The 26,348-nt window shown below is 39.5% G+C and overlaps 1 protein-coding gene across 2 annotated transcripts in view; it reads left to right on the forward strand.

Annotated features, from left to right (window-relative positions):
* The window catches only part of KANK1 (KN motif and ankyrin repeat domains 1), a 205,978-nt gene that overhangs the window by 64,108 nt on the left and 115,522 nt on the right, over nucleotides 1-26,348 (forward strand). For both annotated transcript variants that reach the window (XM_076008654.1, XM_076008656.1), the window contains exon 2: nucleotides 14,387-14,512. The gene's annotated coding sequence lies outside the window, so the exon portion shown is untranslated. The remainder of the gene's footprint in view (nucleotides 1-14,386; nucleotides 14,513-26,348) is intronic.

Genomic DNA, 26,348 nt, shown 5'->3' on the forward strand with positions numbered 1-26,348 from the left:
ACAGACTAGTCAGGTGTCAGGTAGAAGGTGATCCTGTGTGAGAATAGCTTACATTTCTCTAAATGATACAGTAGTAAGCATTCTACACGCATTATCTTATTCACTCTCATCACATTTAAGGCTTACAGGTTTAAAAATCCATCTCTCAAGACTGTTTTTAAACCAAGGGCAAAAACTTTCAAATGTTTGGTGTATTTCCTTTCAATCGTTTGTATATTTTTGTTTAATCTCTTTAATTTTATACCCAGTTTTCAACCTACCTTTATAAATTAAGCATTTCCTCATCTTTATAAACGTTTTATTTCGGCATAATAATTTAGTAATAACTGAAGTTTCTGAAATGTGTGTTTTATAATAGGACAGTGAATGTATTTGTCCCTAAGTCTATGGGTTGATTTTCTTTTTAAAACATTATTTCCTTTTGTGTGTATTATTAGAAATAAAATTACAGGGTTAGAAGTAACATTTTAAAAATGTGCAAACCACTTAAAAACTCTTGATACATTTTGTCGAATTACTTTCTTTTAAAAATGGGACTGATTTCCACCCCCATTGTGGTATGTGTGAGTGCCTGTCCCCCTGTAGACCAACCCCCCCGCACCCCCCCTGAAGTGGGGATGGAAGGTTCCAGAGCTCTTCCACCCAGCTGCAGAGCTTCTTCATCTAGGGCCAGCTCCATGGTGTCTTCTCAGCTCATCTGACACCCTTCCTGTCGTCCTCCCTGCCTCCCTTCCATCTTATCGAGTTTGTCTCAAAAAGCATAACTTCCTATTTCTGTATTTCTCTTATATCTCCTCAGAGTGTTATAGTATTCAGTATGGTTTGAATGTCCCCTCTGAAACCCTCTTTGAAACTTAATCCCCAAAGTGGCAGTATTGAGAGGTGGGGCCTTTAAGAGGTGATTGGGTCATGAGGGCTCTGCCCTCTTGAATGGATTAATCCATTCATGGATTAATGGGTTATCATGGGAGTGGGACTGGTGGCTTTTAAGAAGAGGAAAAGAGCCCTGAGTTAGCATGCTGAGCCTCCTCACCATCTGATACCCTGTGCTGCCTGGGAACCTGCAGAGTCCCCATCAGCAAGAAGGCTCTCACCAGATATAGCCCCTTGACCTTGAACTGCTCAGCCACCATAACTGTAACAAATTCCTTTTCTTTATAAATCACCTACTTTCAGGTATTCTGTTGTAAGCAACAGAAAACAGACCAAGACAGTACTTTTGTTGTTTCTAATTGTATTCACTTTTCTTTCATCAAGAGATTTGCCTCTTTGATTAGCTTTTAAAAGAAACTCTTGGATTCATCATTTCTGTTTTTTTTTCTATTGCTTAATGCATTCATTGTTACTGAAATATTGTGTAGTCATTTTACAAACAAATTGAGTGTTTTTTCTCATTTGGTTATGTAGTTAACTTGTTTTAATTATTGGGGCTTGCATTTTTCCTTGTTCTCACCTTCACCAGATCCCAGAAGGTTTGATATATAGTGATTCTGATTTCATTAATTCTGCACCTTCCCCTCCCCAAGCTTTTTGGTTTTTTTTTTAATTGTCTCATATTAGGATTTATAGTTCTTTGAAATAATGATTACCTAGGAGAATAGTTTTTTCCTCTGTGTATTGAGCTTTTTAAATTTAAATACCTGTTATTTCTATGATGCTTTTGTTTTCATCTGTGCTTGGACTATAGTCAGTGCTACTTTGCAGAAGTTATTATTTTTTGACCTAGTATGATTTGTGTGTGTGTACATGTGAAAAAAAGCTATTTCAGTAGAGATAATTTTTAAAATCTGTAGCTATATTTTCATTACAATGAAAATGTGATGTCCTTAGCATGCCCTGAATGTGAAGCTTTGACTTGCTTTTCCAGCATGGTTAGCAGTTTTGAGATAAGTGAGTTTTCACTTATGGCTGTTAGTTTCACTGATGGCTGCATTGTAATCCAGTGGGCTCAGCTGGGCATAAAGCCTGTAGCATAGAAAGAAATTAAGACACAGGACTCTAGAAGCCTAATTTGTGCCCTAGACCCTGTCTCTGAGGTGCTCTTAATAGAAAGTTAATCTGTTCTAGGAACTTTCATCAACATAAAAGGCAGAAATAATTTTCTTTTTTTTTTTTTTTTTTTTTTGAGACAGAGTCTCACTTTGTTGCCCAGGCTAGAGTGAGTGCCGTGGCATCAGCCTAGCTCACAGCAACCTCAAACTCCTGGGCTTGAGCGATCCTTCTGCCTCAGCCTCCCGAGTAGCTGGGACTACAGGCATGTGCCACCATGCCCGGCTAATTTTTTATATATATATCAGTTGGCCAATTAGTTTCTTTCTATTTATAGTAGAGACGGGGTCTTGCTCTTGCTCAGGCTGGTTTTGAACTCCTGACCTTGAGCAATCCGCCCTCCTCGGCCTCCCAGAGAGCTAGGAGAAATAATTTTCTTAATGCAATTGGTAAAATCTGGACGCATCCCACTCCATACTATTTATTATGGAAATGGAGCATTGGAGACTTTTATTTTTCTTTTTAAAACCACTGGCCTCTATTAACTTAGATTGTCATATGTGTCCAACATTTGAAAATTTGTACTTTTTGTATGTTTTTAGGAAATACATATATGCTAGTTAGATAGTGACTAACTTATGTTGCTTTCCATCTGAATTTAATAGTCACTTAGGACCTCCTGGTTTAGTTCTTAAGACTTCATAAACATGCTTAATGTCTGCTTAATAATTTAATAATAATTTAAGTTTTTGGCTTTTTGCTATCATTAGTATAATGAGCAGTGAGTTTATTTGTGCCTAAATCTGTGTGTGTGGTTTTTCTTGATCATTGTTTCCTTACTGCATGCTATTAGAGATGAAATGACTGGGTCAGAAGTTACATTTTTTTAAAAAACTGTAACCACTCTAAAGACCCTTGATGCATTTTGCAAAGTTGATTTCTTTTAAAAATGGGACCCATTTGCACTCTCACCAGGATGTGAGAGAGTGCCCACCTCCCCACAGACGTAGCCCCTCCATGGTTGCAGCACACCATCCAAGACCTCCACTGTGGGGTGTTTTGTGTTAACAAGATGGTGTCATGTGTCTCCTCTTCAAGAAGAGGCATTGTTACTAAGCCAAACAGTGATACTTGATACAGCTATGTATACACCAAAGAAAACCTTCACCAGAAAGATTGTTGACAATTGCTAGAGGTTATGATAATGCAGAAGTCACAGAGTGTTCCTTTGGCAACACATGTTAATGGATTTGTTGTGTTGAAGCTCTTATTAAATGAAAATTCTGAACCACCTACACTGGAAAAATAATAAAATAAAAAGCCTTAGGAATGTATTGCTTGTTAAGATTTATTAGCAAAGGAGATCACCATGTTATTTAACAAGGTAGGTTACTTTTTTTTTTTTAAATAGGCAAACAAAGAAATAGCCATGCTTCACTTTGAAAAGAAATTAAGTTAAAAGAGAACACATTTTGGGAAAGAAAACAATGACCGAGGTATGCTGTCTGGTCCCTAGGCATGTATAATCTCATGTAAACATGCATTTAGAAGCTTAACGATTTGGCTTTATTGAACAAATGCCAGAAATGCAATTGGAGTTGTAGAGTCTCCACTGAGAAACACAGACACATGGAGCAAGGTGTGTTCCTTAATTTATCAGAAAAGCTAAAGGCAATTCATTTTGTTTAAAAGGCAGTACATAGATTATTCAGAGAAAGGAAAATGTGAAGTAGTTGGTAAGGACTCAGATTTTGTTCCTCAGCTTCATGTCTTGAGGATCTAGTCCTAAGTTCACCAAGTAATATTCTGTGGGACCAGGGCCAGAACAAATTAAGAACAGTGTAGTTGAGCATCTTTGTCTATCATCCCACTCAGGAATTCTCTGGGAGGAAATGCTTGTTTTCCCCTTTTCAGGTATTTCAGTTTAAAACAAATTGCAACTGGAAAGTCAGTGTTTTCCCTCCACTAATAATATACCGCTGGCTTACATTTGTAATAAACGGTGATTAAAAATGCTTTTTTAAAGGATGTATATGTTGAGCAGAAATCTTTAATATGTCGGTGCATTCTTTGCAACAGTATATATTTTAACTCACGAAATGACAAAGGCTATTTCTGGCAGAATGGTCTTTCCATATTTCTGTCTTTATATTAGGCTAAAAAAGGTAAGTTGTAGATCTCTTTAGGACTTGCTTTTTCTTACTTTTGCAATCTCATCAAATATTACCACAATACATGTCCTAATACAATAAAGTTTAGTTTAACAAGTTCTCTTCTAGCTGCCTAATGAGGATAGTATTTGAACTGTGGTAAATTTTAATTACAGGCAGATGTGGAAGAGAGCCTGACTCAGTATCCATGATGCTGATGTGCTGTTGCTGTAATTAGCCAAGTGCTACACGAGTTGCTGTCATTACCAAAGGAGAGTCTTTGTAATCACATAATAAAATATATGGAACTGTGGAGGGCCTAGACTAATAAAGTTGCTGCCTTACCAATCTTTAAATGTATCTAATTAAGTAAAAATTAGGATTTTTTTAAAGCCAGCAGTAACATAAGTGAGAAAAGGTGGTAAATATAGCAGGGATTAAGACAGTGTTAGGCATTTTTTTTTAGTATTTTAAAGGAAAATGTTAAAATGGTTGACAGAATTTTCTAACTCTGCACTTCCCCCACCAGTGATTTATAATTTGCTTTCAATATCCTGAGTGAAAAGGCTGAGGAATTATCTTTGTGGTGACAGTGACCAGTGACACAAGGTCAGTCTTCTACATTACAAGGTACATACATGCTTAGAGAAGGTTTGCTGTTAGATTGGGTTGACTGTAGATGCACAGTGCACTTTTGCTTTTTGTAATTGCAGTTCGATTTAATTAGAGACTCAGAGCAGAAAGCTAGCTAGGAGCTGCTTAGAGGAGCCAAGCGGGGGATTAATGGGCTGTGCCCATCCACCACAGCTCTGTGCTCCCAGGATGCTTGCCAGGGTAACCTGGATTTGTCTCTATCGCATAAGGAATCTTGTCCTGTAGGAATAGAAATCACTGGTGCATCACTGGCATCCTGTGGACTTTGTTCGCCGGCTGGAAATAGTTGGAAGACCCCACCCCAGACCCCCTTGTCTCTCAGGAAAGGTGACTGAAGTTCTGCACCTGTAACATTCCATGAAGGCTCAGGAGTGGCGGGGTGGTGAGTGGGCAGGGCGCCAGATGTCTTTGCTGAAAATACCAGAGCCTCAGTCCTGATAATTAACGAGGCTCCAGGGAACATGTCCTTGGTGTACTTTACTGCTTGACCAGTTGACCGGGGCACTCTGGGAAAATGGGCCTCACTTCTCACTCCCTCCTCCCTAGATTGAGGTATGGCATTTATATGGTTGTTAATATTGAAATGAGCAGCTGTACCACTCTGTCCCCAACAGGGAGGGAGCCTTTACAGTTGTAATTATCAAAAGTAGTCTCTCTTTTTAAGTGTACAAGTACTTTAAATTGAAACCTGCAATTTGCTCTGTCCTTACGCACATAGTGGGACTTGCCTGAAGTGATTTTTTTTTTCATGAGGAAAAAATCAAAAGCATCTTCTCACATTATTCTGAATTTTGAGAAGGCTAATATTTGCTAGGCTTTATCTTTAAAAAATAAAAATAAAAAAGCTCCTGGGTTTTCCCCATCTTGCTTGGCCAATGAGGAGTCTTGTTTTAAATAGTACCACTTATTTCAATTAAAGCAGTGAACAGTATTATAAAAGACAAGGTAGCAGTTGATACTTAGTAATATCTTTAGAACTACATAGTAATAACTTTCAATGAGATTTACAGTGTTACAGAGGTAAGTATTCTCCATTTACATATGGAAAGTTAAAGCACAGAGAAAGCACAGTACTTGCCTGAGGTCAGTCACACAGTTGGTGACAAAAGCCACATTCTTAGTACTTTATATAAGAGACTTCTGTTTCATACAATAAACTAATTATGGAGCTAGTGTTCTAGTTAATAGCAAGAAAAGAATGGCTTTAAACAATAAGCCTAATGAGTGGTTCCAAAAGTATCATCTCTGAACTGGCATCATTCACGACGTCTTGAGAGCCTGTTAGAATTCTATTTTAAATTCTTAGGCTCTACCCCAGACCTACTGAATCAAACCCCAGAGGTGTGAGTCCAGCAATCTGCATTTTTAAAAAGTCCCCCCCCCCCAATGCTAGATAAAGTTTGAGAACAACTGGCTTGATACAGTCTTCTTATAATTGTATTAGTTTAAATGCTCAAGGTTGCTGAGGCAATGACACCCTTTGGGGTCTGAGGGTATACAGGGTAAAAACAGCCGGCAGCCCCCTTGGAGGCCTGGCATAGGCAACCCTACTAGGCCCCCCAAAAAGGACTTTTGAGGTGCAGAGCAGATAGGTCAGGAAGCTGAAGAGCAACTAATATTTGAGTTGCCTCTGCTCTGCCAGGCAGTGTGTCTGTGTTTCTAGCGGGTGTCCTGCACTCAGCCCTTAGCCCAGTCACGTGCTTGCCGTCCGTGAGCCCCTTGTGCATTGTGAGTACTTCATTTTTTGGTTGTAATCTCAGTATCAAGAGCAGTCTCAGACATTTGCTTTGTTCGGGTCTTCGATTGACAGTCACTGAGAGTATATATTCTTTTCACTTACGGGGCTGTACGTTCCTTCATGGGGCATGCAGTTTGCATTGGATTTATAGAAAGCTTCATGCTGAACTTGGTACTTCTTCCTGGAACAGTAATTTTATTTCAGGCTTGTGTGAGAGGAGAGGAGGGAACTTGTCTTTTTTGTAAATCATTATGTTCCCTCTACCTAACATGTACCAGGTACTTGGTGGATAACTGTTGAATGGATTTCCCTGCTATCAACACAAAGATGGTATCATCTTCCAGAAAGCATGTGCCCACCTTTCAGACATCTTTGTTTAAGGAAGTTGTTCTCAAAATGTGGTCCCTTGACCAGAAACCTGGGAACTCGTTAGAAATGCAGTTTTTTTTGTTCTATCCCAAACCTACTAGATCAGAATCTCAGAGACGGGCGCAGAAATCTGTGTTATAACAAGACCTACAGGTAATTTTGATTTGTGCTAACATTTCAGAACCACTGATTTTAGGCATGAGAAGTAGGATTTTTTTAATTTTAATTTAATTTACTTTTTGTTTTCTGGGGAGGTGAAGTTGTTTCATGTTTAAACTTTGGGTATAAGAGCATAATGAAGCTCATGGTGGCATCCTCCAAAGCACCAAAGCGTGCTGGTGGCTGAGCAGTACTTGCTCACACATCCCTTCCTCATTCAGACTCCTGCTAGGAGACTGCTTTCCACCTTGTACCTGGGTCACCCCCAGGTGTGGTCACTTCTGCCACAAGAGCGGAAAGAGGAGAGACACTGGAGGATACAGACCTCTCCATACTGGGGCTTCTGGTGTAAAGGGCAGAACTGAGCCAAATGATGACCCCATCAGACAGACAATTGTCTTCTAATAAAAAAAATTCAGCAAACTTTGTTTTTGAGAAAGAGTCTCATTCTGTCGCCTGGACTAGAGTGCCATGGCATCAGCCTAGCTCACGGCAACCTCAAACTCCTGCACTCAAGCCATCCTCCTGCCTTAGCTTCCCAATAGCTGGGATTACAGGCTGTGCACCACCACACCTGGCTATTTTTTTTTTTTTTCTGTTTCTAGTTGGCTGGCTAATTTATTTCTATTTTCAGTAGAGACACAGTCTTGCTTTTACTGAGGCTGATCTCGAACTCATGACCTCAGGCAGTCCTCCGGCCTCGGCATCCCAGAGTGCTAGGATTCCAGGTGTGAGCCACCACGCCCAGCCAACATTTTGTTTTTTCTTTGCTTAGAAAAAAGTGGGAAATAGTCTTCCAATTTTATATATCTAGTTACCAAGTAAGGAAGTATGATTTGGATTCCTGAGTCCCTTACTCCTTATGCAGTCTCTCAAGTGTGTATGTGTTTGCTTTTGACAAGCTGTGCAGAGTAAAAAAAATGTGTTAATACTAGTCTGTATGGAAAGTATCCAGCCATTGTTAATGTGACGAGAATGGTTTGCGTGACATTGATGTAACCTGCCAGCCAAGGAGAGTGGACTGGGATGTGCATGCATTAACAGTGACACTTCTACTGTACTAGTCTGTGGGGCACTAGACACTGTTGAACGAGCATGTGTACTGTGTGGCTGTTGCATTCAAAATGACTGAGCGAGTAGAGCAATGAATCTGCATCACATTTTGCATTACGCTTGAACATCTTCTCTGCTGAAACTATTTGGATGGTGCAGAAGGCTTTGGGGGATGATGCAATGAATGCAGCATAAATAAAAGTTTGGTGCAAATACTTCAGAGGTGGTTGAGAATCTGTTGAAAGTGATCCACGTTCTGGAAGGCCTGCAACAAGCAGAACACCTGAGAACGTTGAACGTGTGTGGGTTAGATTAACAGACACTGGGAGAACTGTGTGAGGTCCCAAGGTGCCTACTTAGAAGGGGACTGAGGCGTCATTGTCCCAAGTACAGTGTTTCTTGTATCTTGTGTCATCTTTAGTAAATGTCTCTATTTTTCACATGACATAGCTAGATACTTTCTGGATAGACCATGTATATTAGGAACATAGTTTACGTGGATACCAGTTAATTAAATGTTTCATTTCTCAATCCTAATAGAGAAAAGTTTCTTGAGCCCTCTATACAAAAATCTTAAAAAATTGGCCGGGCGCGGTGGCTCACGCCTGTAATCCTAGCACTCTGGGAGGCCGAGGCGGGCGGATTGCTCAAGGTCAGGAGTTCAAAACCAGCCTGAGCGAGACCCCGTCTCTACCATAAAAATAGAAAGAAATTAATTGGCCAACTAATATATATAATATAAAAATCAGCCAGGCATGGTGGCTCGTGCCTGTAGTCCCAGCTACTTGGGAGGCTGAGGCAGGAGGATCGCTTGAGCCCAGGAGTTTGAGGTTGCTGTGAGCTAGGATGATGCCACGGCACTCACTCTAGCCTGGGCAAGAAAGCGAGACTCTGTCTCAAAAAAAAAAAAAAAAAAATTAAATGTATCTATTTTGATTGTTTTCCCTGGGACGGCATTGTAGTTTAGTAGTATATGTCACCTATGATTTTAAATAAATACATGTGTAAACAGCTATATTTATACTTTGTTATAGGATCAATGAAATTTTTTGCAAGGAAAAAATCAAGCATGACAACTGAAAATAAAATACCCACTACCAAGAATTAGACTATTCTTTACCATCAAGAAATTGTACTTGGATGTTTTTCAGAGAAATTATTTCAAACCCTCTCAGTTCTCTGTCAGAAAGCTGATATTACTCTAGACAACCGTTTTCTCCTACCTCTGTATAATATTTAACTTTTATTTGAAATGTAGGGCCAAGCTATGCTAAAAATTCCATTTCTGAGGTGACAAGCCTGTACAAGGGGAAGGGGCTGAGAGCAGAGCACCCTCATAACTCTAGGAATTCACTATTGTATTTTGGTTTAATAAAATGTTTGCAGCTGGAAATAGAAATTGACTATAAGCATGTTTGAACATAGATGTAAAAAAACGTCAGCTGAAGTATTCAGCATGCAAACCTAGAAAAATGGGGTTCAGTGAGGCAGAATTTGGCAGGGGAGGCACATAGTCTGGAGGGATGAGAGGTGTAGTCACTGGGAAAGTGCTGGACCAGTTGAGGGCTGGTCCCCTCCACACAACCTCCCCCACTCCAGCCCCCACCCACCCTGGGTCTGCTTCCCTCTGCTCTGAATCTGGGTTCCCCCAGCACACCTGGTTATTAGCTTGGCAACATGGTGACAGGGAAAGGGTGGTATCCAACTGGGAATCTTTGCCTTCCAGGAACAAAACCAACTTGAGGGGGACTTTATCAGGATACTGAAGTACTCCCAAAGAATCCAGGATTTTTAGAGAAAACCTGGAATCAAAAATAGAAAAGCGCAAGGAAGTTGAAGAACTCTGTTGTCCTACTTCTTTCAGCTTCATTCATCTTCACCTTTCTGCAGACCTGCTCTGTCTGTTGTCTTGTCCACAGATTGATGACACATGTCCAGTGACATCCAGAGTCTGCCTGGCAGCTCCTCAGCCCCAGTTTTAAAGCCCTAGGGGAGGAAGCATCTTGCTCAGCCTGGGTCTGATGTCTTTGCTTGGTCCGGTGAGCCGTGGGTGGAAAGTGGGTGCTGGGAGGCAGTCCTGCCTCTGACCCTGTGGCCCAGTCAGAAGATCCCGCAGACTGGCGTAGCTTGCATAGGGACAAAAACATTATCCCTGTGTACACTATTGAAATGGTGCTGTGGACTTATTCATTAGCCCCACACTCTGGGGTACTCAGGGGGAGTAATCATCTTTCTCTCCAAGAAAATCTGGATGTTGGACCTGAAAAACCTCAGGCTTGACAGTGAATCAGAGTCATGGATTGCGGTAAATTTCCTGGAGTGACCCCACCCGGTGAGGCTTCCTAGCTGTCAGCATCTGATGGCTCCAGTGATGCCTATCTCTTTAAACAGACCCTTTAAACAGCAGTGGTGCCGGGCAAGACTGGAAGTTCCTGGTGAAATACTTGCATGATATGAAGCCTTCTCGTGACTCTCTGCTGTAAGAGTGTCCTTTGTTCTGAATACCAGTTTGATTTTTGATCCACTGACGGAAGCCAATGAAGTTGAACTAAGAAAAATATATAGGTTACTAGATACTGACTCTTCTTCCTTCATTAGTTCATTTGCTCAATCAGTTGTTAGTTTGAATTGGGAATGAATCTTGTGTTTGCAAACTATAGGAGTGCAGGGCACATTGCATTTTCTAAGTAGACTTAATTTTGACTCTAAGCTGCTTCTCTGGGGTGGTAGAAAGGTCCACCTTGGTGGTTCTCTTTCCCACACCACCCTCTCCCAGGGTTGTGCCAAGGTTCCAGGCCTTATTATATGTCATGATGTCAGGAAGGCCTCTTGGGTAGGAATCTGTTCACACTGGTCCCTGTTGCTTCTGGGTGGCGTTTGGAGCTAGGGAGGATGGCTTGTCAGTGCTAGGAGTCCACATTCAGCATCTAGCCACTCTCCTGGGGCTCCCGCACATCTGAGGGCACAGCCCGAGAACACGTGTGGCCCTCTGCTGTCCTGAGTTCACACTCACCTCCAAGCATTTCTTAGTCTGCGGGATATTGCTCTAGTCTCAATCCCATTTCTCCTTAAGGAAGCCATACCACAACCTCCCTGAATCAAGAAAGCCAGAGTCCACTAACCACACAAATGAGGAAAATTCAGTGGGAAAAACATTGAGAAAAGCCTCCTGCCCCAGAGTCAGTAATTATCCAAGTGTGGGCTGCAGCCAAGCAATGTGATGGGCTCTGCTTTTATGGTCACCTAGCAACAGTCTCCCATGGCCAGATCCCCACTGCAAGGCCTGGACTGTTCTTCATGGCTACTGATTTATTGGGGGGGGGGGAAATGAAGGAAGTGGGGGTTGGGGATGCGCAGGTGGCTGTACTTGCTCCAAACTGGCAGGGGCATTTGAGGTATTTCATCGTTGCTGGTGCTGTCTGGGCTGTTTCCAAAGCCAGTTTGGAAACCTGTTTGTTCCATAAGAGTAGCCTTCAAATTTCTAATCATTTTCTATAAGTGAATTAATAAAAGTATAGATAGAGTTTTCATTTCTCCTTTTCTGGCAGTGGGTGATTTAATTCTGTTAACATTCCTGCAAAGAAACTCATATTTACTGGGTTCATGCACAGTGTGCACTTTTGCCTTTAGAATCCTCAGTGACTAGACTGATTGTGAGTATAACCCATTTCAATGATCTACCTTTCTTTTTTTTTTTTTTTTTTTTTTTTTTGAGACAGAGTCTCACTTTGTTGCCCAGGCTAGAGTGAGTTCCATGGCGTCAGCCTAGCTCACAGCAACCTCAAACTCCTGGGCTCAAGCCATCCTGCTGCCTCAGCCTCCCGAGTAGCTGGGACTACAGGCATGCACCACCATGCCCGGCTAATTTTTTCTATATGTATTAGCTGGCCAATTAATTTCTTTCTATTTATAGTAGAGACGGGGGTCTCGCTCTTGCTCAGGCTGGTTTTGAACTCCTGACCTCGAGCAATCCGCCCGCCTCGGCCTCCCAGAGTGCTAGGATTACAGGCGTGAGCCACCACGCCTGGCCCACCTACCTTTCCTTTGCTATTATTTCAGATGGTTGCCTTGCCCACAGCACAACCAGTCCATTAAAAAATAAAAACATGGAGAGAAATTAGGACGAAATCAAGGGGACACATATAGAAGACGGTAGCGCTTGCATACAACCTTAAAAAAAAATGTGGTCTTGAGCAACCAGCACATTACAGAGACTCTGTGAATGCCTCTTCAGCTAGAATTTCAGTACAAGCTGTACATAAAATATTTATACAGCACAGTGTGCTTTGCCCCCCTGACCAAAGCATGGGTTCAGGTGTATGTTGTTACTATAGACATCAGTAACGTGTAAGCAGCTGAAAAGCTTTTAAAAGGGTGTTTGTTTTTTTTTTTTTTTTTTTTTTTAAAAGGGTGTTTGTAATGTTAAAAAGCAGAGTATTTGTCATGGAGTTAAACTTGCAGTCACTGATAAAATAGCCTTTGTTCCTAGCCAAAAATATTAATCTTGTTATCAGAGTTGGCAATTCATAGTAAAGATAGAGGAAGGGGAAGAAGAGAGTTTACCTGAGAAACTTAAAAGACTGGATGGTGCAGAAGCTAGTAACTTGGTTGGTTTACTGCTGATGAAGAAACATGAGTAGTCCCTGGGATTACTTCTAAGAAAGAAATGTTACTAAAAAACACAGATGGGAATAATTCAGTTACTGAGTCTTTTTTAGGATCAACACAGCTTATTTGTAAAAATAAAAATGTAATTATCACTTTACTATCTGTAGATGTCCATAAAAGAGGAATGGTAATACCTGGCTAATAAACTCATAAGGATTGAAAGAATAAGGCACCTTATTAAGTGTTCAGTGATAGCAATTTTTTGTTTTTATGATGATTACATCCATTCATGACTTTGTCTGCATTTTCTTTAATACTCAAAATAGACCAGTGAAGTAATGATGTTTCCATGTTAGACAATAAACCAGGAAAGCTCTTTGCTACACACATGACAAAGTTCATACATTAGTATCCTTATGATAAGGATCCTTTCTGGATCTAATAGGCTTGAATTGGTTTTGCTCTGTTTCTTATAGGCAAAGTTTCCAATTAATATACCATTTTCATTGTCAGAGTACCAAGTTATAAATATCCTTGATATATGAAAAGGTATTACAAATCAACAAGATGAACACTCTAATAGAAAAATAAAGAACATCAACAAGAAATGTAAAAAAAGTAAAAGGTACTCATCCTCAAAGATGTGCTAATTAAAGTTTTAAAAAAATCTATAGAAAACAATATTTAAAAAAAAATAATGCTACTCCAGTGTTGGAATGTGGAGGAGTTGGTAAGTGTCATGTGCCACTGGGCCAAACATTCTATAGGGTAAATTATTAACAATACCAGGTCCTTACATTTTCCGTGCATTTGACCTGTGACTTTATCCCAGGCAAATGCTTAATGGTATATTAAAGGAAATCCATCTCAGCATTGTTGCTGGGATTCATGCCCAGGGACATTGGACTTCACAGCACAATAAGGATGAAGAACATTGAAATCAGTTCTTCATTTTACAGTCAAGAAAACTGAGACCCAGGGGATAGGGGGGGTCTGTGCAAGGTTACACAGGTAATAGGGTGAAAGAGAGAGTGGGTAGGTGGTGATTTGTAGAGAGGCCAGGTTAGAGGCTGTTGATTTGGTTTTAGCAGTGGCATAAAGTGAAAAAGGAGGCTTGGAGCACAGGAGGACATTTGGACAAAGCGGTGGTGGGCTGACTGTAGAATGGGTAGTGAAAGAGAGGAATGACTTAAGAACAGTCCCAAAGTTAATCCCAGGGAATTGCTATTTACAGTTTTAAAAGAAGGGCCATGTGTTTTGGAGTGATCTGAATCTGGAGTAACAGATAACAAAATATCAAAATTGGGTGCTATGCGTGAGCTGACTTATGTGTATACTGTCAAACACATGGAGGAGAACAGTAATAGAACTGAGGGTGGAAGCCTGTGAGAGACCCAGAGCGTTTCTTTGCAGGGATGGTGAGTCATGGCAAGAGTGAGCAACTAGTTTTTGCCTAAAGCAAAGGTGACTGCTTACAGGATACCCTAGGTTCCCTTTTATTCAGGCCTGCCCGTGCGCCCCCAGCAGGAAAGTGGCTGAGCTGTACTTTGATTTCTGAAATGCATAGCTGTCTCTAATAATTCATTCCCCTCTTGTGGCTCTCAAGCCTAGAAAGGAGTGTATTGCTCCATCTCATTTCCCTCAACAAGATTCTTTTTCCTTTCAGAGTGGCGATCACGGTACTGGATGGACTTCTGAACTATTGAACCACTTCCATCTTTTGACCATACTAGGAAATTGTCCATGGAGTTGAAATATTTATTGCAGTAATTTCTGGCCTTACACAATTAAGGTAAGGGATACTTTTTTTTTTTTTTCCTAAAAACTCTCATTAAGTTGTCATGCTTGTCTCCTTTAACGTTCCTTTTTAGAAACACGGATCCATCTATTCTCTTCCCTACCGTTTATGCTCTAGTAATCTTTTCAGAGTGCTCTGAATTTGCAAATGTGTGAGTACAGAAAAGACTTTTATAGGATGAAATATGAGTGAGCTGTTTGACTCTGAAGAATAAAGGTGAAATGTATTACTCTTCAGATTAAATCAATAAAAGTACCCCATTTCCATAAACACAATATGCACAGACTGGATTATACTAGAGAAGCTTAATAAATCAAAAGGATTATTCTTAAGGCTACTTGGAAAAAAATGGAGATATTTAAACATGAATATATTGCTGACTTTATTTAAAGAAAATCTAGTAAATACAGGGAATTTAAAAGAAAAAAAATGTTATTTTCACTTCCAGATATAATCAGTCAAAATTTTACTGTATTGTTTTCCTAGTTTTTGTAATGTGTGTGTTGTGTGTGTTAACTTGCTAAATTTTTACAAACGACTTAACATTGCATGCTTACTCTGTACCAGGCTCTGTAGCAAGCATTTTATGTATATTAATTACTAATTCTCATAACCCTGTGAGGTTAGTAGTTTTATTATCCCCATTTACACATAAAAAAATTGAAGCTCAGAGAAATTAAATGAGTTGCCCATGCTCAAGTCACTGGTAAACCCATTCAGAATTTCAACCAGTTAGATACCAACACCCATACCAGTGGACTTTTTTTGCATGCCTCTTTTCCTTAACAAAATGCTTATTCCTTTTTCCACAGCATTATTTTAAATGGCTACATGGTATTTGGGTTATATGGGCATGCGCAATGATGTCTCTACCTCATTTCCTTTTGTTGGACATTTATTTCTCTTTATGTACTTTTAGAATTTTTTTTTTTTTTTTTTTGAGACAGAGTCTCGCTTTCTTGCCCAGGCTAGAGTGAGTGCCGTGGCGTCAGCATAGCTTACAGCAACCTCAAACTCCTGGGCTCAAGCGATCCTCCTGCCTCAGCTTCCTGAGTAGCTGGGACTACAGACATGCGCCACCATGCCCAGCTGATTTTTTTGTATATATTTTTAGTTGGCCAATTAATTTCTTTCCATTTATAGTAGAGACGGGGTCTTGCTCTTGCTCAGGCTGGTTTCGAACTCCTGAACTCGAGCAATCCGCCTGCCTCCGCCTCCTAGAGAGCTAGGACTACAGGTGTGAGCCACTGTGCCCAGCCTAATTTTAGAAATTACATTACAGTGAACATCCATTGTGCACATTCATGATTATTTCCCTAGGATAAATGGCTGCCACAAGTGGCATTGCTGCACACTGATGAAATGTAGCTCTCAGGTTTTGACACACTTTGCTGGTTGTTTTCTCAGAAGGTTGTACCAGTTTGTATTCCAAGTAGTGGAATCAAAGTGTGTGATGACCCTCAGCAACATTGGTAGTTAGCAATTTGAAAAATCGTGTCTGTTTTTTAAAAAGATTCCAGGTATTCTTGTTTAGGTCCATAGTATCTTTTGCTTCTAATACTGTAGTCACCATGACTCCAGCACCCACTTGTCACTAAAGGAATTGCAGGATAGTAGGTAAGGGGATGGGCTCTAGAGTTAGATGCCTGGGTTCAAGTCATGGCTGTCCTTCTCTGCCTCAGTTTCCCCATCAGTAAAATGGAAATATTAATAGTAGCAAAATTCTCTCATGTAAAGTACTTTAGAATGGTGGCTGGCTTTTGGTATGTGCTCAATAATTGTTGGCTACTACTATTGTCTTCCAGATGTCCATACTCATATAGTTAAAAAAAAAAGCAAGGGTTGGCCAGGTGCAGTGGCTCGCACCAGTAATCCCAGCACTTTGGGAGGCTGAAGTGGGATTATCACTTGATATCAGGAATTCAAGACCTGGTATGCCTGGCAGCACAGCAAGACCCCATCTCTACAAAAAAATTTAAAAATTAGCTAGGCGTAGTGCTGTGCCTCTGTAGTCCTAGCTACTTGGGAGGCTGAGACAGGAGGATCACTTGAGCCTGGCAGTTGGAGGTTGTAGCAAGCTATGGCTGTGCCACTGCACTCCAGTCTGGGTAACAAACGAAACAGGAAAGCACAAGGGTTATGCTTGCTTTGAATGAAATATGATTATAACCAAATTTAGTAATACAGAGTAGAAACTAAAATGCTGACATTATAGTATTATTAGTGTTGATGCTGTGACCAACCTGACGAGCACAAATAACCATCCCTGCCTCGGTTGCTGCTGAGAGGCCGGGGATAAAGAAGAGAGACTAGTGACAGGACTAACTGGAATGGTAAAGTGCTTTATAGCTCCCAGTGCGTTTCCCCTGGATTATCTCATTTGATCCTCACAACATACCTGTAAAGGAGATGGAGCAGATATTATTAAACTTTCTTTGCAGAGGAGGAAATTGACTTGGAGGATTAAGTAACTTGCTCACTTGAGGCTTGGAGAAACGGTCAGTGGCAGAGCTGGGTGTGTCCTCGAGGCCTTCTGACTGTAAATCCTTAGTGTTGATGTTTCATGACATAATGATAATCCAGGGAGGTGTGGCTGTAGATGCCCAGGTTTAGAGATTTGCTGGAAAAGGAGGAGGCAAAGAGGATGCCACCTGGGAGGAGGCTTCAGAGTTGGGATAAGGAAATGTGGATGTGTTAAAAGTATGGGAGGGACCCAGTGGAGGGAGAGAGAGGGGGAAGATATCATAATAAAGATGGGGGAAAATTGAAGGGGCCAGGACTTGAAGCCCAAAGGGCTGGCTGAGAAGATCAAGGGAGGGAGGGCTTCCTTTTTAAGATAGGAGGGGATGCCTCCTCTGAGCCAGGAGGGAAGGAAGAGATGGAGAATATCCACTCAGGTGCTTTGAAGTAGAAAGGAACATTGAGAGGCTCTTCTATTGTCTTCCAGATGTCCATACTCATATCATTAAAAAAAAACAACAAAAAAAAACCCCAAAAGCAGGGGTTGGCCAGGTGCAGTGGCTCTCGCCAGTAATTCCAGCACTTTGGGAGGCTAAAGCAGGAGGATCACTTGATACCTGGAATTCAAGACCAGCGTGGGCAGCATAACAAGACTCCGTCTCCCATAAACAACTTAAAAATTAGCTAGGGCTAATTAAAAATGAGGGCCTGGCTAAAACTCCTGCATAAAGAAGGAAGTATTTGTGGAGAGAAGTGGTAGGTTTGGGGTTTTACATTTGAAAAAGGGAAACTATTTAGAATACCTGTTGTGGGAAGTGGGCCAAGGAATTAGCAACGGCTGCCAGAGACCTCCACTGTGCATGAGGCAGAACCCAGGTAATGTCTAGGCTCCGACTTGGTGGATTGTGTGAGCACAGGAACTCTGCTGTAGTGGTGTTGAGGATATGCTGGCCAGATGTTTGCAACTGTCTGAGGATGTTTCTTTGTGAGCTCCGGGCTAGATAGGCACAAGGTCAATATAAGGAAAGGAAAATTCCTCAGTTGCCTATGACATGAGGAGAAATGACACTCTACAATAACCCTCTTGTTTCCTAATACCAAAGAGGCTGCCAGGCTGTGCTCCTGTCCTGGGTACCCTTTGCTAAGGAGTGAAGTGTTGTACTGATGATATTTATGCCTGCTTGTTAGTGGGTGTATAGTTTTTAATCAGTGGAGAAATGAGTTTTGTTTTGGGTTCTAAAAAGCCTTTGTTATAGTCAGGCAGGGTAAGTGGGGAGGTGGCGGATGGTTTTCTAATCGGTGAAGTGAAGAGTTGGACTAGAATCCAGTCACTAGATAGATGCTCCTAAAAGTCTCTTTCTAACATTACCACTTTCCAATTCAACTCCAATCTACACTGAGTCTCCTGTCCATCACCTCCTTTGTTAGACAGTTTAGCATGTCTCCATTTTTATTTTATGATGTTACAGTTTTGCTTAGAGACTTTGTGTATTATTAAAAGCAAAGTATATTGACTATAGAAAAATTCAAAATGTATCAATAAATAAAAGACCTGTTAAAAATGTGTGATCTTACCACCATTAAATAACCACTGTTAGTATTCTTCTAGAGATTTTTCTATATGTGCCTAATTTAAGATTCTGGAATACAAAAATGCAACCTGCTTTTCTCAATTGATAATTGCAAACCTCTCTTCTTACCAATAGTGACTGCTGTGTAATTATCAAAGGTTAATGAAGGTTGATTTTAGGAGTGTATTTTATTTAACAGATCTCATTTTGGACATGTACATTAATGCACATCCTTCTACCTACATTTTTGAGGCTGCTCCTAATTATATCCTATAAAATAAGGAAAGAGGTTTTGATATATGTATTACCTTCAAGACTGAACCAATTTACAGTCCCACCAACAGTACGCAAGAGGTCTCTTTTCCAACACCTTTCTTAACATTGGATAGTGGAATTATAAAAAATCAAAAAACCTTACCTAGTTTTATGGACAGATGAACATTTTTTTCATATGCCACTTATATTCATTTGTGAATTTTCTGTTTGTGTCCTTTGTTCATTTTTCCAGAGGGGCATTTGCTATTTTTATTACTGATTTGCAGAATGTTTTTATTTTAAAGTATCTTTTATTAAAAAAATAATCATTATTTTTTTAGTTGTTTGCCCTTGAACTATATATACCACTTATAAATGTATATAAATATTTGATTTTGGGTAGTGAAATCTTTTCCTTTGTGGTTTCCATCTAGACTAAGTAGGAAGCAAGAATGCCTTGGCATTTGCTCCTCACTGTCTACTCTTCACATGGCAGAGGAATCTCTTTCAAGTGTGAGCACATCTTGGCACAGCCCTGCCAGAGCCCGTCATGGCATTCTCCTTACCATGGCCTGCAAGGCCCAGCATGATCTGGCCTTGCCTGCTCTCCAGCCCCACCTCTTGCCACTCACCCTTGAACACTATGTTCCAGCCCCACTGGCCTCCTCTCAACCTGGGAACGTGCCAGCTTCTCTCCTGACCCTGGGATTCTGCAGGTGCTGTTCTTTTGCTTGGAACACGTGCGCATGCATGTACACGCACATACCCTCTGAGCGTTTATCAGTATGCAATTATTATTTATTTACTTTTCCTCTGTTTCCCCTTTATTCTGTAACTCCATAGGGGCAGGGTCCATGTCTGTGTTGTCCTCAATGAAGTCTCTAGTGCTTAGCATGTACTTCATGGAAAGAGTGAATCAGTGTCAACATCTCCAACCACAAGATTGCATCGAAATTTACCTATATTTTCTTATTGTGGTTTTATGGTTTTGTTTCACATTTTAACATATTTCATCTTTATGAAACTTAGTTTGAAATAGGATTTGAGACAGGAATCAAGATTAATTTTTCTTTTCTCAAATGAATAGCCGGTTGAAATGTTTGTAATTCCTTTTTTAAGAGAAGCCCCAACTCAAATTACAGCCCTTGGGACTGTGATATTGTTGTTTCTTTTGTTTGTTTTTCTCTCCTTGGGTAGTCCTTTGTGCACAAAGTTAATGCAGAAACTGTTCATTGACTTGAACCAAATTCCTCATGAGCATGCTGGCTTAGTACCAAGAAAGGCAATCCTGGCCTACCTTCTCAGAGGAAGGAAGAAGACATAACGTGACTGAATTAGAGACTTGTACCATTTGCTCAATATCTAATGCTTCTAAACCTGCTAGATATTTTAGACAATCTTGTTTCCAATAATGCTAGCTGCCATTTTTTTTAAACCTAGGAACTTGAATAATCTTTTACTTTTCTTTTTTTTTTTTTTTTAATTATCCAGCCCAAAATGTCAGAAACTTTAATATTTCAGTGTCTGAATTGCTTTTCCTAAACTGCCTCTTGCATCTAGTTGTGGAACAAAAATGCGTTGGCAAAACTGTGTTCTAATTTTCGGTTTGGAAATATTGGTCACCATTCTTTTCCATATTTTCTTCTAAAATTAAAATTACTGACAAAAGCAATATGTGCCCATCGTCACATATTTAAACAGAAAAGCATTTATACAGAGAAAAGTAGACACTTGAATCTACCTTCTAGTCCCACACTTAATATAACCACTGCTGAGATTATTGTGGATCCTTCCAGACCCTTTTTATGCTTGTGTGTTAGGTCTTCATACCTCCCCCTCCATAAACTTGCATGGTTTTTCTGAACAGCATCATAAACCCACTTTCTGGTACACATCAGTGCATCTTAAAAAACACTTGAAGCCTTTGTTTTTTGGCAGGCCCCGTCTTAAAGAAGTTACCAGTTGATATTTTCTGAGGGCTTTAAATACCAAGCCCCATGTAGTTTGTGTGAATTTTGGGGCACATAATTCAGGAGCGTGGTATAATCTGATACTGATTTCCATCTCACTGCAGAGGTAGAAACGGGGATGTGGAAGCGGGAAGCCAGTGGGGTGGGACAGGAATGAATTCCTCTAAGTTCAGGAGGGTGAAAGTTTAGCTAAAATGTTTTCCCCTGGGTAGTAATAGCAAGTCATTTGATTTCCAGGGAATGGGGTAGTAGATGAGGGGCTGTCAGGTTATACAATTTCTCATAACGTTGTCTCTCCTCATTTTCTTCTCCCCATGAGAATAGAAGATGAATTTGGGGTGGGTGAGGGTGAAGAGCAAAGTGACTTCCTGGGCTGTGCCCTTCACACTGGCTCTGGATCTGATCTATGGCGCTGCAGTGCAGGGAACTGTAAGGTCTGCTGTAAGTGATGGGGGCTGTGGACTTACCCAGAAATGCACTTGTCGGGGTTTTCCACAGGTCCCACCTTATTACACTAGAGAGGTGAGTTTCATTGCTTAAGGGGACAATTTATGGCAATGAGCTTATCTCCTTGTTTTAGCTCTTTATGTTTTTCTGCCTCTTAATAAAATGTGAAGTCACAAAGCAATTAAATAGTAGTGTAGTTTTCAGGCAGGAGGTGGAGAAAGGCTAACTAGGGGGAAAAGGCTAACATGATTGACAGAGGCTGGCTGGAGATTTACATTGAGAATAACTCGTTCTTCAAAACTTTCTTCATTTTCTGGTGGGAATTATGGGGTAAATCATACACCAGAAGGATGGATGATTAAAAATGTAGGAGTTATGATTTCTTTTTGACTTTGTAAGTCTCTAAATCCTCCACCTTAATATAGAGTTCTCATTTCAAGATGGGAACCAGCCCTGCCAAAGGCTAAAGGGAGCCAGAAACACTCTAAAATCTTAAATTGTTAATAAGCTTGGGGTTGTTTATATTTTGTAAAATGGCTTAAAATATAATGAAGTAGAGAATTCATGAGGTTTTTCTTTCATTCCCTAAACTCAAATCCACAGTATAGATATATTTTTTATTTTATACTTTCTTTTTTTTTAAATATATATTTTATGCAAGTATCAGTGTCTAAAATATTTTTGAATGTTCAAAAGTATTGAATGGGGTTTTAACTATTAGTTTCTAGAAAATTTTAAAGGAGCATTAGTAATTTTTAATAATGATACTTAAAATGAAGAAAAATTGTTAAAAAGTGAATATAAAAACTTGGAGATTTCAGATTCCCTGTCCCTTCTCTTCCAGCCTCCTCTAACTTAGGAATTCTTTTGATTTAGCTACTTTGTATTGATGATGACCTATTTATTACAAAGGAATTTAAAAAAATGTGGGTGCTTTATGTCACCCTTTCTTATTATATTATTAATAGAAACAATTCAATTTTAAGAAGTTTTGAAAGCTGCCTTTTGATCTGAAGTTCTGTTATTTGTTTCCTAATAATTACATTGAAATGGCCCAAACAAATAGCTTATATTAAAATGTGATGGTTGGGTCCAGGCATGATGGCTCATACTTTGTAATCCCAGCACTTAGGGAGGCTAAGACGGGAGGATCACTTCAGGCCAAGAGTTCAAGACCAGCCTGAGCAATGTAGTGAGACTCTAAGACCCTGTCTCTACCACAAAATAAAAACAACAGAATTAGCCAGGCATGGTGGCATGTGTCTTTAGTCCCAGTTACTCTGGAGGTTGAGGCAGGTGAATCACTTGAGCCCAGGAGTTCGAGGTTACTGTGAGCTGTGATTGTACCACTGAATTCCAGCCTGGGTGACAGAGCGAGACCCTGTCTCTTAAAAAGGAAAATAATAAAATATGATGATTGGTACCTCTTGAGAGAAGGGTTATCTAAGAGTTATTCTCATAGCCCAGAAAATAAATGGCTATGAAGACAGTGCTTTTTCTTATGCGAATTTCTGTTGCCGTGAAAGTACTCTAAAGAGAGGAACGAATGCCTCTGCCCGGAACACCCCAATGCCCAGCTTCACCACCACGAACAGAATAAGAATCCGAGGAGGAGGAGACCGCAGTGGGGGCCTGCTGGGGTTTAGGGTGTACTGGATAGCTTACTCATGAGAAGATTTATGAGAGAATAGGGGAATTGTTAATTTCTAGAGCGTGTTAAAAAAATAACAAACTAGAGGTTAATTATCCTTTATCCAGAATGCTTGGGACCAGCTGTTTTATGGCTGAATAATATCCCATTGTATGAATATACCACAGTTTGTTTATCCATCTGTTGATGGACAGTTTGTTTTTCCCCCCAACTTTTGACTACATGGTGTCCCCAAATTCACCATATATAGGGAAAATGGGAAATTGTAGCTTAATGTGCCTTTATTTACAAAATATTCATTATAGAATTTTACAAAATTTTACCTCTGTATGGAGACTTTTGGGATACCCTGTAGTATAAATAATGCTGCTATGAACATGGGTGTAAGTACCTGAGCCCCTGTTTTTTATTCCTTTATACCTAGAAGTATAATTTTTTTGTCATATGGTAATTCTACTTAACTTTTGAGAAAAATTGCCAAACTGTTTTCACCATGGCTGAACCATTTCCATTCCTACCAACAAAGCATAGAGTTCCAGTTTCTCCATATCATTGATAACACTTGTTATTTTCCTTCCTTTTTTATTATAGCCACTCTTATGAGTATAAAGTAGCATTTCATTGTGGTTTTGATTTGTATTTCCCTGATGACTGTGATATTGATCATCTTTTCATGTGCTTATGAAACATTTGTATATCTTTGGAGAAATGTCTGTTCAAGTCCTTTGCCCATTTTTAAATTATGTTGTCTTTTTGTTGTTGAGTTGAAGAGTTCTTTATATATTCTGGATACTAGACGCTTATCAGATACATGATTTGCAAATATTTCCTTCCATTTTGGGGGTTTTCTTTTTCACTTCCTTGATGGTGTCTTTTGATGTACAAAAGTTTTTGACTTTGAGGTCCAAATGATTATATTTTCTTTTGTTGCTTATGCTTTTTGTGTCATGTAAGGATCCATTGTCTAATCAGAAGTTGTAAAGGTTTATCCCTATGTTGTCTTCTAAGAGTTTTGTGCTTTTTTATATTTAGTTTGTTAATTCTTTTAGAGTTACTTTTTCATATGGTGTGGGGTACGGGTCCATCTTCATTCTTTTGCATGTAGGTACCAGTTTTCCTAGCACTATTTGTGGGAGAGAGTATCTTTCCCCGTTGAATGGTCTTTGCACCCTTGTTATAAATCAACTGGCTGTATATGTGAGGGTTTATTTCTGACTCTGTTCTATTCTGTTGTTCTATATGTCTATCCTTATGCCAATACTGCACTTTTTTTGATTACTATAGTTTTGTAGTAAGTTTTGAAATGTGGAAGTGTGAGTCTTCCAGTTTTTTTCTTTTCAGTGCTTTTGTTGGCTACCTGGACCCCTTGTAGTTCCATATGAATTTAAGAATCTATTTTTTCATTTCTACAAATGGGTTGTTAGAATTTTGATAGAGAGAGAGCGTTAAATCTGCAGAAAATTTGGGACAGTACTTTCATCTTGAAGATATTAAGACTTCTGATCCATGAATATGAGATATCTTTCCATTTATTTGGGTCTTATTTACTCTTTCAGCAATGTTTTATAGTTTTCAGTGTAGAAATCTTTTGCCTCCTGTATTAGATTTGTTTTTAGGAATTTTATTCTTTATATGCAATTATGAATGGAATTGTTTTCTTGATTTCTTTTTTAGGTTGTTTATTCCTGGCATATAGAAATATAACTGTCTATATATTTTTATTTCTTTAAAAAATATTCTCAATTGGTTATTTAAAAAATCAGAGTAAGAACCCCAATATCTCTCTAAATATTCCTTGGAGCGGCCCCTGTTAAATTTAATATACATCCTTACATATATTTTTTTATTCATATACATACCAATATACTTTCTTCCTGTGGGTAGACTCATAGTTGGCCTACATTTTAACTTATTTATTTTTACTTAATTGTAGATTATGAGTATCTTTCTGTGTCAGTACTTCTCAGTTTACCTTGTTCTTCTTAAGTGCTACAGAGTAGCCCATTGTGCAGATGTACTATAGGAATTTTCTTTTAGTGAGAAATCAGTGTGTTTTCATTGTTTTTCTGTTGTAAGCAGTGCAACAGTTAACAATCTTGCACCTACATCAATGTATACCTGTGTGAGTATGTCTTTGATAAGAATTGCTAAGGCAAAACATATGCACATATTACCTTTAAATTTTTTAAATAATTTTAATTAAAATACACATAACAGTTTACTGTCTTAACCATTTTAAAGTGCACAATCTGTTAATGTTATTTACATTCACGGTGTGCACCCAGTGTCCAGAACTCTTTTTCATCTTGAAGAATGAAAGCTCTATACCGATTAAACAATTCCTTATTCCCCTCGCCCCTGGCAGCCATTCTGCTTTCTCTCTCTGATTTTTATTACTCTAGGTACCTCACATAAGTATCTGTACTTTTGTGACTCGCTTATTTTACTTAGTATAACATCTTCAAGGTTTATCCATGTTGTACTATAATGTGTCAGAATTTCATTCCTTTATAAGGCTGGATAATATTCCATTATAGCACATACTGCCTTTTGTGAACTGTAGGAAATCTTTTTTTTTTTTCTTGCTCTTATTTTTAAAAGAGCCTGTTTTCCGTGGTCATAGGTGGTACCCACTGTTATCTAAGACAATTACACCGAGTAATTAAATGCTTGGAAAGAAAGGAGAAAAGAGGGGCATGTTTAACTCTTTTCATTCCCCTACAATCTGGTAACATATAATAATCTAAACAGAATGTAAACAATAAGATCCTTTTGGGTATGTGTATGAGCTATGTTAACAGGGTGTTTTTAAATGCAGGGTTGCCCAGCTTAATATTGTCAGGTGAAGAAGGAGCTAGTAGCACATATGTGCATCTTGGACTGTTTGTTCTCTAACCCTCCTTACACCCCACCCCACTCCCAACATATCTTTCATTATCCTCCACCCGTTGCTGGCAGTCACTCTTAAATAGCTTTGGCTTTTATGCCAAAAGATCTTCTGCTTGTTGACAGATGCTGTGAACACCCAGTGTTCTCTTCTTTGGCACCATCCTAAGACCAGGTTGGAAATTCACTAACATGAAATTTAAAGACTTTGTTCTGTTCGGGACTAACTGAAAAGTTTAGCTGCACTCAGAAGGCAGACATGTTCATTTTTCAGGAAGGTCATGGTGATGTTCTGTGTGTCTGAGCCTCATACCTTTCTGTGCTTTTGCCATGATTAAGTAAAGAAGAGGGAAGTGCTGCTGTAAAATGTCCCAAGGAAAGCCAGATGGAAGTGAGGAGTAAGAGGAGCCACAGTTGCTTTCCTCTTCCATCAGTTTTTTGAAGCTTTTTATTTTGAAATAATGTTAGATTTAGAGAAGCATTGCAAAGATAGTATGAAGTTTACATATGCTTTTTACCCATGTTTCCCCTGATGTTAACATCTTACAAAACCATAATATAGAACTATCAAAATCAGGAAATTTAAATTG

The sequence above is a fragment of the Microcebus murinus genome, chromosome 12, assembly GCF_040939455.1.
Source record: "Microcebus murinus isolate Inina chromosome 12, M.murinus_Inina_mat1.0, whole genome shotgun sequence".
In the NCBI taxonomy this organism is placed as follows: Eukaryota; Metazoa; Chordata; class Mammalia; order Primates; family Cheirogaleidae; genus Microcebus; species Microcebus murinus.